Source organism: Lissotriton helveticus, chromosome 9 (genome assembly GCF_964261635.1).
Source record: "Lissotriton helveticus chromosome 9, aLisHel1.1, whole genome shotgun sequence".
NCBI lineage: Eukaryota > Metazoa > Chordata > Amphibia > Caudata > Salamandridae > Lissotriton > Lissotriton helveticus.
The window spans coordinates 110,282,595-110,303,140 of NC_136070.1; the positions used below are offsets into that span (position 1 = coordinate 110,282,595).

The following is a 20,546-nucleotide window of genomic DNA, read 5'->3' on the forward strand; positions in this document are numbered from 1 at the left end:
CTCAAACCATCCCTATTCCCTTCGTCTAGCAGCACTATCTCTCACTTCCCATTCACCCTCTCTTTCTCCCCTTCTCCGTGCCTGCTGCAATCAGCCTCAGAGAGCAAAGGTGCTTGTGGAACCGGAATCGGCCTCCAGTGCTCTGGTCGAAGCTTCTAAGCAGGACTATGATTTTCTATTTGAAAGTGCTGGACATTTTAGAAATGATGTGCCTTATGTATAAAGTTGAAGCTCACATGGACTATTCTCAGCCAGAAGGAATTCTCTTATCTCATTCAAAATAATGAGTGGAAATCTGTTTTGCATCTCAATGTGGAGATTTGCGAATGCTAGAATGGAGGACTGCATGGAAAAGCAGACCTTAGGGTGGCCACCTACCTGCCTGTATTTTTCAAGGACTGTCCAGTATTCTTGTGTCTTATCTGTAAATGTTTGATTTGTTCGTTAGGGATTTTTGGGCCCTATTTAAATCTTTTTACTAGAAAAAGCTGCCACCTTCCCCAAAGCTCGATGTGATTGTCTGCAGATCAAAGGACAGCACTATAATGAAGATGCCATTGCTAAGATCGCCGATCAAGCACACACTCTCATTATGTTGCACATGGGTCACCATTGTTGGAGAAATCCTCTCCTTGGCCCAGTTTTTGTACCCCTGCAGTGTATCTTCAGCTGTTAATTGAAAAGCTTACATTGATGACTGTAGGAAAGTAGGATCTGCTTTCATGGTTACCCTCACTTTCTACTGGTGTTTTACTGTTTTCCTACTAGTTGGACTGATTTCCTGCTAATCAGGACCCCGTCATTCTTCTTTCTCCCTAAATTTGACTATGGTAAGTACGTTGGTGCCTTCCCAGTTGGCTACTGGTGTACCCTTCCAATTCCCTGATTACTCGAACACTTTCGTTGCTCAGACAGATGCTTCTGAGATAGGGGTAGGAGCTGCTTTGTCACAACTTAGTGCAGAGAGCCAGGACCAACCAGTAGCTTTTATCAGCAGAAGGTTGACCCCCAGGGAGAAACGTTGGTCAGCCATTGAGAGGGAAGCCTCTGGGCCTTGAAGAAGTTAAGGCCACACCTATTTGGTACTCACTTCATTGTTCAGATAGACCATAGCAACAAGTTACTTACCTCCGGTAATTATTTTTCTGGTGGATACAGTATCTGCCTGTGGATTCCTCACCTTTTGAATTACCCCTTGCGCCAGCATTCCACGGAAATATTTTCCTAGCTCTCCCACGTCAACGAGGACGTCACAATGGCACTGCTCAGCTTGCGACTCTGTATGACATCACGGGAGCCCTAAGAAGACCTCGTCGACGTGCTTACCTCAGTTCCACCCATTTTTTTCCTGCCTTTGAAGCGGAAGGGTGGACCCACAACATAATTGGAGTATTCACAGCCTACAATATATATATATATATATATATATATATATATATATATATATATATATATATATATATATATATATATATATATATATATATATATATATATATATATATATATATATATTTATATATATATATGCATATATATTCACTGAAAAAAACATAGGTTTCACACCAGTTATAGTTAGGAATTAGCATTTAAAAAACCTATTAAATTCGTCTGTTTACCCCCAGCGCTCCGCTTCCATTTTGATTGTTGTTGTGCTCTGTGAACCCGCCCCGCCTCCCAGCTGAGCCGCCCTCCCACAAACTACTTCCAGCGCCCGTTCCCCTCCATGCGCTGTGACTCGCTCTCAGCTCTCGAGCCGAGTGGTCGCTCCCCTGCATTTGGTATCGTTGATTGCATTCTGCCTTCTGAATTCACTTGCCGCTTTGTGCTCTGTGTCAGCTAATTAAGCAGCTTTAGCTCTGCCTTGCTTTGGACTCTATCTGCCATTGTTTGTATTCAGTTTGCGCGTCTGTTTACCCCCAGCGCTCCGCTTCCATTTTGATTGTTGTTGTGCTCTGTGAACCCGCCCCGCCTTCCAGCTGAGCCGCCCTCGCCCCTCCCCCTCCACTATCCATATATGACAGTTCTTCCCGCGCGCAGCGTTCACGCGCAGCGACCGCGCCCAATCCGCGCCGAAGGTGCGCCAAAGGTAAGCCCGTCTACGCCCGTCCGCGCCTGGACCGCGCCCAGCGCCAGACCCCCTGCCCCTCGCGCTCCCCAGCCCTCCCGCATTACCTATGATGCAGCCACCCTCCTAGCCCTTAACCCCGATCGCTCCCCCAACTGCGTCCAAGCCGCTCCTGGACACACCCATGGACCTTTCTCCTGCTACTCCTGCAAATTCAGCGGCACCGACAACATCTCCACTACGATCACACCACAGACTCTCGACCCCAACCACCTACAGTGCATCCTTCTCAACACCCGATCGGTCCACAGACACGCCACTGACCTATGGAACCTACTAGACACCATCTCTCCAGACGTCGCCTTCCTAACAGAAACTTGGATGAACGCTTCCTCCGCCCCAGACATCACCATTGCCATCCCTGAAGACTATAAGATCACACGCAAGGACCGCGCCAACCACACAGGAGGAGGAATCGCCATCGTCCATAAGAAATCAATCCGCATCTCTACCAGCTCTGACGCCAACCTCGCTAACTCCGAACACCTTCACTTCCAGATCCACATCGATCCCAAGACCACACTCAGAGGCACCCTCCTCTACAGACCACCAGGACCCCGCGCAAAATTCAGTGAAGACATCACGGACTTCATCACCCCACACGCGCTCCCCTCCAAAGACTACATCCTTCTGGGAGACCTCAACTTTCACCTCGAAAAGATCAACGACCGCAACACCGCCACCCTCTTAGACAACCTCGCCAACCTCGGACTTAAACAATTGGTCACTTCCCCCACCCACATCGCAGGTCACACACTCGACCCCATCTTCACCTCCAGCAATCATGTCTCCTTCAGCCACACTACGGACCTCCTCTGGACTGACCACAGCTGCGTTCACTTCACCTACAACAAGCCGAAACCCACCAACCACCTCCAACCAACTCTGCAAAGAAACTGGAACAAAATCACCTCGGACCAGATCTCCGCCTCGCTCCTTCTAAACGCCCCAGCCCACTCTTCTAACGCAAACGAAGCCGCCGCCAACTTCACCCTATGGTTATCCAACACCGCCGACACCGTAGCACCACTGAAAAAACGTCAAAGCAAACCTAGCAGCAAAAAGGCCTCATGGTTCAACGATGATCTTAAGACGTCCAAGAAACTCTGCCGCTCCCTTGAAAAGGCCTGGAAAAAAGACCCAACCACTAGCACCAAGGACGCCTTCAAAAACGCCACCCGCACACACCACCAACTAATCCGAAAGGCCAAGAAAACAGCATTCAAGGATCGACTTGACAACAACGCCCACAACAGCAAGGAACTTTTCAACATCATCAAGGAATTCACCAACCCTTCAGCCAACTCCAACAACATCACCCCCTCCCAAGCCCTCTGCGACTCCCTAGCCTCATTCTTCCACAACAAGATTGCAGACATACACAACAGCTTCGACAACCAACCCGGAAACCAACCCACCCTACCACTTGCTGAACATTCTCCCCCCGTGAACACCCTTAACGACTGGAACCCAATCTCCACTGAGGACACAATCCGCCTGATGAATTCCATCCACTCAGGATCCCCCACAGACCCATGTCCTCACCACATCTTCAACAAAGCAGACTCCGTCATAGCACCGCACCTCCGAGATGTCATCAACTGCTCCTTCAACTCCGCCACCTTCCCGGAAGACAGGAAACACGCTGAACTCACCGCCCTTCTGAAAAAACCCACAGCAGACCCCACCGAACTCAAAAATTACCGCCCCATCTCGCTCCTTCCATTTCCGGCCAAAGTCATCGAGAAAGCTGTCAACAACCAGCTCGCCGCCTTCCTCGAAGCCAACAAATCCCTCGACTCCTCACAATCCGGCTTCCGAGCAAAACACAGCACTGAGACCGCCCTCATCGCAGCAACAGACGACATTCGAACTCTACTGGACAATGGAGACACAGTCGCCCTCATCCTCCTCGACCTCTCTGCAGCATTCGACACAGTCTGCCACAGCACCCTTTTACAACGCCTCAATAACATCGGAATCCAAGGAAAAGTACTTGAATGGATCACCTCGTTCCTCTCCGGAAGAACCCAGAGAGTCCGCCTTCCACCATTCAAGTCCGAGGCCACTGAAGTCATCTGCGGCGTACCACAAGGATCCTCACTCAGCCCCACCCTCTTCAACGTTTACATGAGCCCCCTCGCGGCCATCGCCCGCCAACACAACCTCAACATCATCTCTTACGCGGATGACACTCAACTAATCCTTTCTCTCACCAATGACCCTAGCACCGCCAAAACTAACCTACACGAAGGAATGAAAGAAGTTGCCGAATGGATGAAACAAAGCCGTCTGAAACTGAACTCAGACAAAACAGAAGTCCTCATCCTAGGTACATCCCCCTCTGCATGGGACGACTCCTGGTGGCCGGAAGCTCTCGGAAAAGCACCCATCCCGACAGACCACGCACGTAACCTAGGCATCATCCTGGACTCTTCACTCTCAATGAACAGACAAGTCAGCGCCGTATCCTCTTCCTGCTTCAACATTCTTCGCATGCTCAGAAAAACATTTCGCTGGATCCCCACCGAGACAAGGAAAACAGTCACCCATGCTCTGGTCACGAGCCGACTGGACTACGGAAACACCCTCTACGCAGGCACTACCGCTAAACTCCAGAAGAAACTCCAACGAATCCAAAACGCCTCAGCCAGGATCATATTAGACATCCCACGCAACGAACACATCTCTGGTCACCTTAAAGACCTCCATTGGCTACCCGTCAATAAGAGGATCACTTTCCGACTGCTAACCCACGCACACAAATCACTCTACGACATCGGACCAGAATGCCTCAACTCACGACTGTCCTTCTACACCCCCTCCCGCCAACTACGATCTTCCAGCCAAGCCCTCGCCACGGTACCTCGCATCAACAAGACCACCATGGGAGGCAGATCCTTCTCATACCTGGCTGCTAAAACATGGAACTCACTCCCCGCTCACCTTCGCCTTACCCAGAACCACCTAGCATTCAGAAAGCAACTTAAAACGTGGATATTTGACAAGTAATCCTCCTCCCCTCCTAAGCGCCTTGAGACCCTCTGGGTATGTAGTGCGCTATATAAATTCTATGACTTGACTTGACTTGACTGAAAAAACCATAGGTTTCACTCCAGTTATAGTTAGCTGGAAATTTTACTTGCATAAAACCATTGAAATTCCCACGTTATAGTTAGTTGGACTCACTATAACTTGAGCGCCTGCAATGCACTGCTGATGACATCACATATTACATCACTCATGACATGGTCAGTGACATCACTCATGACATCACTGATGACACCATCCAGTGAATGCGTCTCTTTCTGAAAGATAAATATTAGTGAGTAATGTTTAAATATTTAAATATATGTATTATTATTTCACTTTGTGTATAAGTGGCTGCATGGGTTGGTGAGTAGGTACATGTGTAGGTATATGGGTTATTAGATGTTTTTCTTAGTATCAGTATGAGTGTCTGTATGGTTTGGTGGGGGTATTACTTAGCACATAGATGCATGAATGATTGACTCTCTCTTTGTATGTGTTTTGAAGACAGCATATGTGCAGGACTGTATGGGTGGATGAGTGTATATATTGTGTGTGTTAGTGACTGAATGACTGTCTCACTAGTGTCTTTATCAGTAACTACATATGTTTTAATCTAATATATGTGAATATTGATGTATATAAGTGAGTATATGTGAGAGTAAGGGATTTTAAGAGTTCCTGTTTAAATTAGTATGTGCTTCTATAAGTGATTGTTTGAGAGAGTAAGTATGTGTTAGTTTCCTTAGAAGTAAAGTGGTAGTGTGTGTATAGCTGTATATGCAAATAAATGGATGTTCAATAGTTTATTTGCATGTGTGAGTATGTGTCAGAGTATCTTTTAGATGACTGTCGGTGTGTATCAGGATGTATAGGTGTATCACTACATATGATGAGTGAGTATATGTATGAGTGACAATATAGAACTGTTGGTGAATAAGTGGACGTGTATATAGATGGTGGAATTATTGAATTGGTTGTTGTTACTGGTATGGGTATCTCCATCTTTTTGAAAATGTTAGTTTCTATTTTTGAATATGTGCTTCAAGGGTTACATTACAGCGAAAGGAGGTCTGTCACTCTGTCACAAGGTTGGTGTCATCAGTGATGTCATGAGTGATGTCACTGACCATGTCATGAGTGATGTAATATGGGATGTCATCAGCAGTGCATTGCAGGCGCGCAAGTTATAGTGAGTCCAACTAACTATAACGTGGGAATTTCAATGGTTTTATGCGAGTACATTTTCCAGCTAACTATAACTGGAGTGAAACCTATGGGTTTTTCAGTGAATTTAATAGGTTTTTTTAATGCTAATTCCTAACTATAACTGGTGTGAAACCTATGGTTTTTCAGTGAATTTCATAGGTTTTTTAATAGCAAATCTCTATAGGTATAAAAAGTAAAAAAATGTATAACGAATTTTATAACGTATAATTATGTAATTTTTTTAATTTTTATTTTTTTTGCCCTGGGGCGCTCCCGGGGCTCGTACCGGTGAACGCACGGGTAAGCGCAATGTTACGGCGCGCCCCGGGGCGCGTACCGGGGAGCGTCCCGTTAGCGCTATTCCCGCGAACAAAAACAACATCGTGACGTTTGGCGTAGCCGCGTGATGCGTCATATGACGCACTGCGTAAGCGCACCCGGAAGCACGCGAGCGCATACGATCGCGCAACGTCCTGAGGCGCTTATGCTACAAACCCCCGGGCGCGCCCCGAAGCGCGACTACGGGCGCGCCCCGGAGCGCGACTACGGGCGCGCCCCGGGGCGCTTAGCGTAAGCGCGTCGGGTCATGTGATCTGAAAATAACACTTTTCATTGGTGCAGATCAGTTTTGGTTTCCAAATGATGTAAGCCCGAATCATGTGACTTGAAAATAACACTTTTCATTGGTCAAGAACAGTTCTGTTTTCCAAATGATGAAAGACTCCACCTTTTTTCCTTATTCTGACTTTGTCCTTTGACTGAGGAAGACCTGTTTCAACAACAAAGAGAATTATTTTGTACTTTCAAATGGCTACAATAGCAGCAGCGGCTGGAGCATCTGCACCACCACCACCACCACCAAGAGGACCACCACAACAGTACATTGGTGGTCAAGAAGAGGAGGAGGAGGAAGAGGAAGAGGAGGAGAGGAGAAGATGGCTGGGTGAAGACAATACCCCATACCAGCCAAGGCCACACATTGTATGGGAGTTTTTTTCAATCCCAGAGGGCAAGAAAAAAGTGAATGCAGCCAAGGTAACTTGCCTAATCTGTGGCTCAGAACTCTCAAGGGGCAACCCAAACAAAAAATATTCCTTTGGTAATAATACCATGATTAGACATATGACCCGCAAGCATCCAAACAACTATTCTCGTGCAGAGATGAGGGAACTGGCCAGAAACCTCCCCCAGTCTTCAAGGACCACCTCCAAAAGAAAGCAACCCACTCCATCGGGACCAGAAACAACGGAGACGATGCCTTGCATACAACAACGATTTGAAGATTTTAGAGTAACATGTATTTACTGTGGTAAGCTCATGTCGTATGGTGAAAAGAGAGTAAAGCTCATCGTCTTTGCTGGTGACAACCACAATTGCCCCAAAAAACCCTCATTTTTCCCGTTTTTTGTTTTTTGCTCCAGTTGAGCCATATTCAATTCCCTTTTTTTTTGTTTCTCCCCATAAAAAATACAAAGAAAATATAAAACTGTTTTGAAAAGCCAAAAAAAGTACAAAATGTTCAAAAAAACAATAAAAAAAATATAAAACAACAAAAAGAAGAAAAAAAACAGTTCTTTTTAGAACTACCTTTAATTTATAAAAATAAACCTATATTTTTAAAGAATCTCTGTCAATTTTTTTTCCTTAGGGTACGCGTACCGGGGCGCGCACCCAAAAAAAAAGAAAAAAAAATTAATGAAGGAGTTAGCATGAGGGAAGAACACAAAGAGAGTAATGTTAAGAGAAAGAGAGCTACAGGGAGAAACACAGAGGGATTGTTTATTAAATAGTAAAAAACAGAGAAGGTGTAATAGGGTGAAAGTGGGTAAAGTAAAATGACTAAAGGAGCGAAAGAAAGGAAGGGAGAGGAAGAAGACTAAAGTAGAGATAGTGGGAGAATGTGAGTGGGTGTTGAAAGAAAAAAAAAGAGAACAGTAAAAAATGGAGAATGAAGGGTAGTGGCGGAACCGAGATAAATGAAGAACGGTGAAGGAGGGTGAGAAAAGACCAGTTAGTGTAAGTAAAGAGGTGTGAAAGAGGGTGAAAAATTGAATTAGGATAACACATGGGGAATGACAAAGAGAAAGGACAAAGAGAGTAAAGGAAACACTGCCTGAATGGGTTTGAGTGAAACAGCAAAGAAAGGTAAGTAATGCAGTGTGTGTGACTTATAGGGAGTCAGTGGGTGTAGGTCGGGGTATGGGTGTGTAAGGTGTGTCTGTGGGTGTGGGTATGTGGGGTGTTTCGGTGTGGGTGGAGGTGAGGGTGTGTGAGATATCTGTGAGGGGTGTGTGGGTGTGGGGGGTATGTGTGTAGGATGTATGTGTGTATATGGAATGTGTGTGTGTGTGTGAAGAGTGTGTGTGGGGGGTGTGTGTGTATATGAGGTGTGTGTGTGCTGTGTGTGTGGGGTGTATGTCAGACGTGTGTCTATGTGTTGGGAGGGGGATGAGGTGTGTGTGTAGGAGTGAAGTAAATAATTAAGAAAAAGAGAATGAGTGAAGAAGTAAAGGAAGGGAACAGAGGGTAAGTGAAGTAAAGAATGGGAACTGAAAGAAGTTGAATATGAGAGGGGAAATAGGGAAAGGGGAGTAAACATGGAGAATAAGTGAGAGAAGCAGAGTAAAGAAACAGGAGTGAGGTTCGTTGAGAAAATATTAGTGAGGTTAAAGCAAAGGGTGATGACAAACTACATTTTTTTAGTCACACTTACCATAAAATTAATGTAAACTTAATTACATGTTTTTACTACACTTTGTATCTGTGAAAGAGAGAAGAAAAAATAAGCTATAATTAGTAAAATATGTATTTTAAATTAAAAGATACAAATGAAGAGGTTAAAAATCATAACAGTGTATTTAGAAATAAAGTAAGAGTGAAGGACACAGAAAGGGAAATAAAGTAAGGTAGAAGGACAAAAAGAGAGAAAAGGAAATAGAAGGAGAGCAAATTACTAAGAGTAAGGAATATAGATTCACTGGCAGAGAGGAAGGGAAGAACAGAGAAATGACATGAAGGTAAGAAAGATACTAAAACAATGTGAGTTAGAAAAACTAAATCAGGAAACAGTAGTAAGTAAAAAGATAATGACTGAGACAGAAAAGAGTCTAATTAAGGATGCATTTAGAAGAATGAGGAATAGAAGATAACTGAGAGTAAGTGAAGAACAGTCATAGAGTGAAGGGATGAAGGGAGAGAGGATAATATACAACGATTGAGGGAAATGGAGTGAGGAAGTTAGTAGACAGGCACACCAGGAGAAAAACTGAGTGAGGTGGAGTACAATGAGTGAGCAAAGGAAATGAGTAAGGGAGCAAAAAAAGGAAAGAGAGGCGAAGACGACTAAAACAGTGGTACTGAGAGAAAATAATTTGGTGATGAAAGTAAAGAGAAGGACATTGAAAGAAAGGAAATGAGGGATAGTAATGTAACCAGAGTAAAAGAAATGGGATGAAGAACAATGAGAGAGGAGCAGTGAAGTTGTTGTAAAAGAAATGATAGAAGGTAGATAAACACAAGTGAACATAACACAAGGAGACTGAGGCACTGAGGACATAGAGGTAGTGAACGAAAAATAGAGAGAAGAGGTCAAAAGAAAGGAGCAAACAAAGATAAGCGAGGGAGAGTGGGTGATTTATAGTGATAGAGTGCGATAATACTGCTGAGTGAGTATACAGGAATTACTAAAAGAGCAAAAGAGGAAAATACGGAAAAGGGAAGTAAAGCAGAGAGACTGAAAGCTGAAAAGTTATGCAAAGGAGAGAGGGTATGCAGACAGTTGAAATGAGAATGAGGGGTTGTCAAAGAAGTGGAGTAAAGGAACGGGGGTTACAGAGAGTGAGAGAAAGACATTATAAATGAGTAAAAATAGCTGAAAGAGGATGGAAAAAGGAAAGTGAGTGTCAGAGAATGGGAATACAATTTAATTTACACAATCCAAAGTATAGAATAACTTGTACAACATGTTACATAGTTTATTTTTGCTGTTCTCAGAATATATTGAATTTCACTTAAAACAGTGAGTTCAAATTACTCATCATATGACAGCGGGAAAAAAACACAATCTAAAAGATTGTGTTTTAAAAAAACCTTAGATACTGACAAATGACAAATCTACACTAATCTTTGATTGACTTACTTTTCCTTGAGGCCAAATAGTATATCATGGAGGTCCTTTTCTCGTTGCAAAGTACTCTGCTGTTCACTAAAAAATCCATTTCATCGACTTTCTAGAAGAAAAGCTCCAAGAACATCTGAAATATTTTCATATACTCCTTTTTTCAGTCATGACTCTTTACTCATTCCTGTACCTTTCCTTTTGGCCAAATAGTGTCACTATTTGGCCAAAAGGAAAGGGACAGGAATGAGTATATTTTCAAATTAATTCTAAGAAACCAAAAGGAAAGGTACAGGAATGAGTATATTTTCAAATTAATTCTAAGAAACTCTGAAATTACCTTTGTTCCGACGTTCTGAAAGAAAGTCTCATACAACATTTTCACAATATTTAAGTATTTGTAAAACCATCTCTGACTCACTCATGTTCATCATTTTGTATAATACTAATATCACTTACTATGAGATCCACTTACAGTACCTATATGACAAGTCAATTTTTTATATTACCTGGATCACTTTTACTCAGAATATATTTTTAAACAGCAAAATAACATTTATTAACTGCTCCCGTCTTCATAGGCCAATTACCTTAACTTACATTTTGGTTGTAAAAACACTAGGTATGAATTTTTTAAGCCAAAAGGCAAACGTTGTTTGAAAGTCAAATGAGTGTCGTTACAGTGGGTCCAACCTTTACAACTTTTTAAATAGCATGTGTAATGCCCTGATGTTGTAGAAGGACCGTCATGATAAATAATAGCTACTGTTGCAAAGGTTCTTCCTGATGTTGATAACTGAGAAACCACAACATTTTTAATAGAAGTTGTCAATTTAGTTCCATCAGGTCTACATCGTTGGAACATTAAAATCCATACTGACCATAATTTTGTAGAAATAATGTGGACAGCATTGTAGACTTACATTGGGTACACACCGTATTGTGATCCGCTGCTTTAACTAGATTATTAAAAGGCACTGATTTGCAGTCTGGTAAAGTCAAATATATAAATCTTTCAGTGTCTATTCTAGTAGTACTTGATAAAGTACAGTTGTCGCAGTCATGTTGCCATTGATAAGAAAGGCTTAAAAGATTTTTTATATCTACACCTTCATCTTCCAATACATCAAACATATACATTAAAAATTCCTGACAATGCTGCTGAATATTCTGTGAAAATTGATTTTGACCAGAACACATGTCTAGAAGATTTTGAATTTCTGCAACACTTTCTATTTTTGCTCTATCACTGCTACATTCCTCAAACACGGAATTCAACAAACAACAGAATCTTTGATCCCGATTTTCAACAATCTGTTCTTGTATATTTTGAAGAAAAAAAACAACATTAACCACTAGATTAGCATAGCAGTTGACACCAGAACTGTTTTCAAACTGAAATCCAACAACATCTTCAACAGAATCCTTTTTCTTTCTCCTTACAATTACAGTTTCATCTACTTTTTGTCTTTTTGCTACTACCTCACTGCAATTATTCTCATTTCTTCTTTTTCGTCCTACCACACGTTTTTCAAACAGAGGATATTGAGGCAAATGTGGAGCATACTCTCTTCTTAACCTATTGTATTCTTTAACACAATGTATATCTGCACAAATCTTTGTTTCATAACACTCAATCAATCTGTTTTATGGTGTTATGTTTTTTACACTGAGCTGCCTAAATAAAGCGCCGGGACACTCTCATTGAGTAGCCGTGCGCTATAGAAATAAAATTTAACATAACATAACATAACATAACAATCCTGATAAAGTTCTGACTCGTGATAATGCCACATATGCCATACCCTCTTTAAACACAGAACTTCCAATGTTCACCAAAGCGCTAGCTACACTTAAACCTTGAGATTTATGAATTGTCACCGCATATGCCAAACAAATAGGAAACTGTTTTCGGCGAACATATAAGTCTTTCACAAGCAAAAACCTAGCTGAACAACGACAAATTTGTTCTATTTCATCAATGCCACCAAATTTTATTTTTAAAATTTCAATTCCATCTCTATTTTCTTAATTCACAAAACCAACAACATGACCCATTGCTCCATTTACCAGACCTCTTTCAACATTTAAACTCCTTCTCAAAATGATACGACAATTTAAACACACATTCACAATGAATCCAATTTTGATTTCAAATTTTCAGACAAAATAATTGTTGCTCCCATATGTTCAATTTTATCTATAGCTTCCAGTTTCACTATCTCTTCATTTTCTAACTTTAACATTTTGTTGTTGAACATGGAACTTTCTTTCAGAGTTGGCATCAAACATATGCCAGATTTCTTCTCGTTAATTTTCTTAAAAATATTCTCTGGAAGAATGTTTTCATTTGGGTACAAATTTGAAATTAATCGTCCATGTAAAGCTTCTTTCCCTTGCTGACTTACTTTTCCGATTCTTACATCTTTTAGAATATTTTTATAATCTTCATCCTTTGCCTGCCGCATATTTTGAAGCAGTTCTGCATATTTGAAGTTTAACCATATATTAACGTTTCCAATGCTTCCTAGGCACTTCCTGGTATCTTCATGCATGAGCATTTTGAACACAGGTTGTCCCTTCACTGGAGTCAACTGCAGTAGATCTCCAAAAACAATAATATGTTTTCCTCCAAATAAGACATCATAGTCTGTTCTAAGAATCTCTTGCATTCTCAAATGCACAAAAGCAAGCATTATATTTGACACCATGCTTACTTCATCAATGATAAGAAGTTTCATTTTCTTCAGGACTCTCGAAACTTCGGAACACGCATCTCCAGATAGCTTGTGATATTGCAATTTGTTATCATGCTCCACTGGCAGCATGAGTAAACGATGTAAAGTAATCCCTTTAATATTATGTGCTGCCAGCCCAGTTGGAGCGGTAACAACACAAGATAGCGGTGATTCAGTCCTTTTCTGCAGATATGTTGCAATTGCTTTAATCAGAAAACTTTTTCCAGTTCCTGCTTCTCCACTTACGTACAGTTGGACTGGTTTAAATGATGTACATGAGCACTCTTTTTTCTCATGAGTGAATCCATGTTCAATCTGATCTCTGACTTCGTCATATATCTGTTTCTGCTCAAGGTTTAGTTGTTTCACCAAATCTTCTAAGTTAACTACATCATCTTGAGCTTGTTCCATAGCTTTTTCCACCTCATCCATGGCAGTGGCAGATTCATTTTGAATAATTGGTCCTCCAAGTGGATCCTGACTCAATGAAGCAGAACTCTGACTGTCTTGAGAACTGTCTCTAGCAATCTCTGCAGCAATTGTGGCTTCTTGCTCTATTTCTTCGTTCAACATTTGCAGATAATTTGGAAAAACAGGACATTCTATGGTATCCTTGGTTGCATTAAAAGAATCTTCGTAACAGAGAAAATCACCAAGTAGTTCCTCTTCTGTACGTCATGGCTTAAAGAGTTGCAAAAGAGCTAAATAGTAAAATTCCCGTAAAATTCCCTTTTCTCTGGATTTTCGCAACTCAATTTTCGATGATTAATCGAATGGCCTTTTTTTCTGTCTCACTAGACATCCTTCACACCCAATGATAGCATATATTCCATTGTTGATATCTTCTCTGATGGTTCTCTTATAAATATAGTTTTGCAGAACTTCATACAAACAACTGTTCTCAAGATGACTACTTCTATTTGGATAGTATGTATCCAACATGTTTGTTTTCAAAATATCTGTACTTTCTGGTTCTTTCTCCGCCATATACTCTATTTCTTGTACAGATTTCAAAACTCGATTTCGTGTTGCAGCAAGACCTAGACTCACCCAAATGATGGTTCTAGATTTGGCATAGAGACTTGCTGATGACAATCGATCAGAACATTCATATGCTCCAATTTCTCGATGCGACAACATCTTCAGACAGTAACTATATAATTTCTTGCTTAGACTCTTTTCATGTGAAATGTCCTCCCACATTTCCTTCAGTTCTGTCTTTTCTTTTTTTGTGATGTAAGACGTCACATATCGAGCCACAGCAATAGAGTTGTCAGCAACAAATTGAATATCCATGTTAGCATTCCACATGGACAAAATCACTGGGTTGTAGTCGTTGATGTACTTGGACTCTTCGTTTCTTTTTAAATTGTATGTATTTTTTGGTGATTTCCTCGTCACAGTATGTCGCAGTGAAGACATCAAATTATTTACTCTTCCTTTAGAAATCACTGGTCGTGGAAAGCTGAAACGACATTTTGTGTAGAACTTGTCCTTGTTTCTGAATTTTCGACGACAGTACTTTCCACAACGATGGGATTGAAAGCGTAAAACTTGTTGCCTTAAACTGTTTTCTTCGGTAGTTTTCGGAACAGCACATGTTGAATACTCTTCAATGAAGCTCATCACTGGCTCATCCGAATCTGTTCCAAATTTGGGTGCATCTTTAATCCACAACAACAAATGTATGTGAGGAGCACCTCTCGCTTGATACTCCTTTCTCCAAAAGAAATCCAAAACCTCTCCAAGGGGAGAATTTTTTTTGTTGGTAATAAAAGACATCATAGCTTCAAATCTATGATCCAGGTGTTTTGAATTCTATATTTTGTATATTTGCATTTGCCTCTCGTAGAAATTGAAGTAAGTCGTCCCATGCATACTTGGCACAGCTAAGAGTGAGGAACCATGTAGGAGTTCCTAAGTTTCTTAGCATACATTTCAATTCCCCATGACGACGGTACCAATACTCGTTTGTACCACGCTGACATGCCATGAGATTGATTAAATGAGATTCCAAAATATTATCTTGCAGATTCACTTTCTCCATAAAGTCCCTCGCCGAAACATTTTGCAGATGTGCTCCACTTTTCAGTACATGGTTTACTGCATAAGAAAGCCCAGACAAGTCACTTTCATACAGTAAATGAAACAAATAGGGAATGCATTGACGAAACCTTGGATCTTCAGCATATAATCTTACAGTTCGATATTCAGATGCAGGAATTTGAAGTGGTCGATCGTCATATCGTCCACCTCGACCTGTTGGAAATAGCTGTGGAAAACAACGAGCTTCCAAACTTTCTTCCCATACACTAATGGGACTTCCTTTTGCTGCTTTCATTTGAAACAATTCAATTGCATTCCCCATTACTTCTTTGGAATGCAAAGGATGAACAGTATAATGTTCATATATTTCTTCACTTCTAGACACATCAAATTTTTCAATTTGGCCTCTTGAATAATCACTGTCTTCATCTGCAGCAGTTTCCTCTTCTGCAACACATACATCTTTGTAATACTCATTGTTTTTGACTAAATACAACGTTGCCTTTTTAACTTTCCTAACATCCACTAAATCTTGCCAGATTTTCTTACTCTTTGTCGGAACCCCATTAACTAGAATAACTAAAGGTTCCTCTTCTACTTTTTCAATACCAATTGTATCAATATTTTTTTTAAAATCTAGTGGCAAATAAACAACTCTTCCCTTTAATCCTCTCTGCAAATCTGTCGGAGGCAATTTCCCTATCTTAGGCTCCATGCGAACAATTGCCTGAAAAGGATGGACACATTGAATCAAAATAGACTCATATGTATTTAAATCCATCAACTCACGGGGAATGTCTACCAACTCCAGATTATTATGAGCAGCTCTAGCAGGCATTCTGGTTTGATTTAATTTATCATAACAATATTTACAAAAACGCTGATCAGAACTCAAATCAAAACAATTCTCCACCCACAAATAAGTTGCAAAATCCTTCCACTCATAATTATTCATCTTTTCACTTTTTACGTATAAATCAACTAATCTAGTTTGATGTTTATAATGACTTCGTCGACAACACACACAAGTAAAATTCGGCCTTTCACTTGATTTCACCTTAAACCTGGTAATTTCCTGCTCAAACTTTTCTGCACTTGAAATCTGTACATTCTCTTCCACATTACCTTGAATTGCTGTGTCAATTTCTACACTGTCCTCTTTTTCACCAAAATAACAAATCTCAATTTCTTCACAAATCTTCTTCACATCTAATTCAGTTCCATGCAAAAGAGCACTGTTTAATTGTTTAAGCTTAAGTGCTGGACTTTTTGCATAATACAACATTCTCACTAATTTCCTCATTTTGGTATGATGCACTGCTAACATCCTAAAATGATGAAAAACACTCTGACAGACTTTTCTAGAAAGACAAGCCAGTGAATGCCCTTGCAAACCTGTGTTTTCTCTCACTCTGCAAGGATCTAAATCTTGCAACAACTTCACTTTCTGCTTTAGACTTTTCTTACTATATGTACGTAAGAAATTACAAAGCAAATCAATTGATTCCTGTCGCACACTACAAATACGACTACACTTCCAAGTGTACACTGGACCCTTAGTACGTCTCCCTAAAACTTCATCAGTTAACACCTCCTCTGGTTCTCTAGGCACAAGTTTCTCTTTTTCAATCGGACAACCGTCTTTCACTTCATATGCTCGACCATTGGTGTCAACTGCATGCACTAAATCATTCTCCTGGAAGTAACTCTCCTCATTAAAAAATGGCTCACAACTTGAACTGTGCATCCATTCTCCTTAAAAAACTTAACAAAAATTAGTCAGATTAATTACTCTTTTCCATCTACTGTTTGATTTGAAAACATCAATTGTCTTGTTAAGTGTCCTAATTCTATTGATTATTAAAATAAATATTTTTTTCCTAACTTCAAAAGCCTGATCAACAATCTTCTCTACACTTTTCTTTTTCTTATGAAAAGCAGCTCTCTGTTTACCTTTCCTAATGTTTTTTAACAAATTTAAAACCACCCTATTGCGAAACATTCGTTTACGAATGTCTCTAAACTGATTCTGCCTTCTATTCCTATACATATTATTCTCTCCTGCTCCAGTTGTAGGATTCTTTGAGGGTCTCTCCTTCCTTTTCAAATTTACTGTCTCATTCTCTTTTTCTACATGCTGTCCAACATTTTTTTTTATCTACATATGTTTGATCTACATATGTTCCGTAAGAAAGACTTAGTTGTCTTACCAGGAGCTTTGTTCCTATTTTTTGAAGTATTTGTTGTTGAAGAGTGCTGTAATTCCGTTGCTGTTTTTGTTTGTAACCGTATTTAATTTTTCCTTCTTCTTTGCCTTGAGGGCATCTTTCCTTACTCTTGAAATCTTGATTTCAATCTGTGTTAAAGAAAAAAATAGCACATTATAGACCACTATTATCAAACAACAAAGCAATGACAAAAAGAAACGGTCTATTCAGGGTTACAGATCAATTGAGGATTCTCCAAGGGTGCAGAAGAGGTGAGACCTGTATTGGAGAGTGTAGTGGAAGAGAGGTATGTCCACAGGTACAAAGAAAGTGAGACCTGTGTCTAAGAGTGCAGTAGGAGATAAGCTTCATGAAGTCTAGTCCACTGCACTCTTACACACAGGCTTCACCACCTATGTTCTCCAGGAAAGGCCTCTCTCCCAGTACAGTCTTGAACACAGGCCTCACCTCATCTACACAATCTACTTCCTAATCTAAGGTAAGACAGGTGACATTATTGTGAAAAGATGAAATATATGTATTTAATCATGCAGACACTATTTATTCCTTCTCAAAAAACTAAAAGTCATTGTTTTCCAACAAAATCGTTTTTTAAATAACATTTTAGACACACAGTGTAGGTCCTATGTACAACCATTCAGTGTCCATGACTACAGTGGGGAGGACTAAGCTCCTCTCACCCTTGGACAAGCCTTACCTCATCTCTGTCCTCTGAACAGGCCTCAATGTATTGAGTATAATTGATAGTAAGTAGGTGCAGATGAGGTGACGCATGTCCAAGGGTGTAAATAAGCTGAGGCCTGTCTAAGCATGCCAATTAGTTGAAGTCTATTCAGGGTTGCAGATGAGGTAAGGATTGTCTAGGGGTGCACAAGAGGTATGGCCTCTATTGAAGAGTGTAGTAGAAGAGAGGTCTGTCCACGGGTGCAAACAACTTGAGACCTGTGTCTAAGAGTGCAGTGGGGGATAGGCTTCATGAAGCCTAGTCCACTGCACTCTTAGACACAGGTCTCACCACCTACGCTCTCCAAGAAAAGCCTCTCTCCCACTACAGTCTTGAACACAGGCCTCACCTCCTCTGTCCCTCTGGACATGCCTCACCTCATCTGCACAATCTACTTCCTAATGTGAGGTAACACAGGTGACATGATTGTGAAAAGGTCAAATGTTTTTATGTAATCATGCACACACTATTTATTCTTTCTCAAAAATGTAAAAGCTATTAATTTGCCCCAAAATCGATTTTTCAATAACATTTTAGAAACACAGTGCAGGTCCTATGTACAATCATTCCATTTCAGTACTGAAAAGTCACTATTTTACAAAATACATTTCCTATCTCTTGCAAACATTCCTACCAAGCATTACCCAAAAAATGAAACAAACCAACAGCAAAGAAACTCAGTCTGCTTCCCAATCTGAGGTAAAACAGGTAACATGTTTGTAAAAGAATCAAATATTTTTATATAATTATGCACACACTATTTATTCCTTCTTACAAATGTTAAAGCCATGGATTTGCACTAAAATCGTTTTTCAATTACCATTTTAGGAACAGAACACAGGTCCTATGTACAAGCATTCATTTTCACTACTGAAAGCCATTAATTTGCCCTAAAATCGTTTTTTATTTAATATTTTATGAACAGAGCACAGATCCTATTTACAAGCATTCATTTTCACCACTAAAACCCATTGTTTTGCACTAAAATAATTTTTCAATTAACATTTTAGAAACACAGCACAGATCCTATATACAAGCATTCATTTTCACTACTGAAACCCATTGATTTGCACTAAAATCGTTTTTCAATTACCATTTTAGGAACAGAACACAGGTCCTATGTACATGCATTAATTTTCACTATTGAAACCCATTCATTTACCCTAAAATTGATTTTTAAAATAACATTTTAGATACAGAGTGCAAGTCCTATGTACAACCATTCAACTTCACTACAGAAACATCACCATTTCACAAAATACAAATCCTCTATTTTACAAATATAGAAATCATGCATATTCAAAAAGCATCACACAAACCAACAGCAAAGAAAATCAATGTGCTTCTTAATCTGAACTCTCTATCTAAATGAATCATAACTCACCTTTACAAATGCTTTAGGAGATTCAGAACAGTGTCAGATACACACACCAATATTTCTTTAGCAGAGCAAAAGGTATGTTCTCCAGGCACTGCAACCATTAATGGCACAGAAAACCTCTAATTCTACACACATATTCCTCATGGTAACCAATCAATACTCTTCACTCTCTATTATCAAATAAGCCCCCATCCCCCCTCAGCCCTTTCTACCTGTTACCATAGCAACTCCCTCCTCACTGAGCTCCCAGGGTTAAAAGTTTATTCTACAATGTTGCAAATCAAATCAGCAAGCATGTTTGACCTCTCAATACACCAGCTTATCCACTGCAATCTTTCTTTAAATGACTTTTTCTTAACCATTCAAATTACTTCTTTCACATAACAGAACCATGAACCCTAATTTTCAGTTTTCAACTATCTGAATCCACCAATCATTGCTTGTGATTCAAGAGCACTGAAACTCCACAGTTTTTTATTGCAAACTCCTACTGTTCCAACTGCCATTTCATTCCTACACTTCATCTGACTGCACCAGAACCTCCTCTCACCATGTACTTTGTCTGGATTATTGGACATAGCTACATTCACTGGGCTCAAAGGTATGCAGCTACCAGAAATTTTCACAACCTTGATTTACCAAATGTGCACATAAAATGGATTTGCCAAAGAGGATTGAGATGTCATCAATTGATACCATTGGTGAAAACCTTTTACCATCTGCCACACCCTGACCTCATAATTTTGCACTGTGGTGGAAATGACCTAGGCACTTTGACTGGGGTAGGTCTGGAGATGCTTTTAAAGGACACCTTTGGGCAATTGATGACAATTTTTCCACAAACTGCCATGGTATATTCCAATATATGCCAAAGACAGAAATGGAACTGGTCCAACCAATTTTGTCCACAATTTGAGAAAGCACGGAAACATGTGAATAAATCTG

General features: G+C 40.4%; 1 protein-coding gene across 8 annotated transcripts in view; it reads right to left on the minus strand.

Moving 5' to 3' along the window:
- LOC144780983 (uncharacterized) overlaps window positions 1-20,546 on the minus strand; it is a 1,867,627-nt gene that overhangs the window by 468,901 nt on the left and 1,378,180 nt on the right. The window lies entirely within an intron of this gene.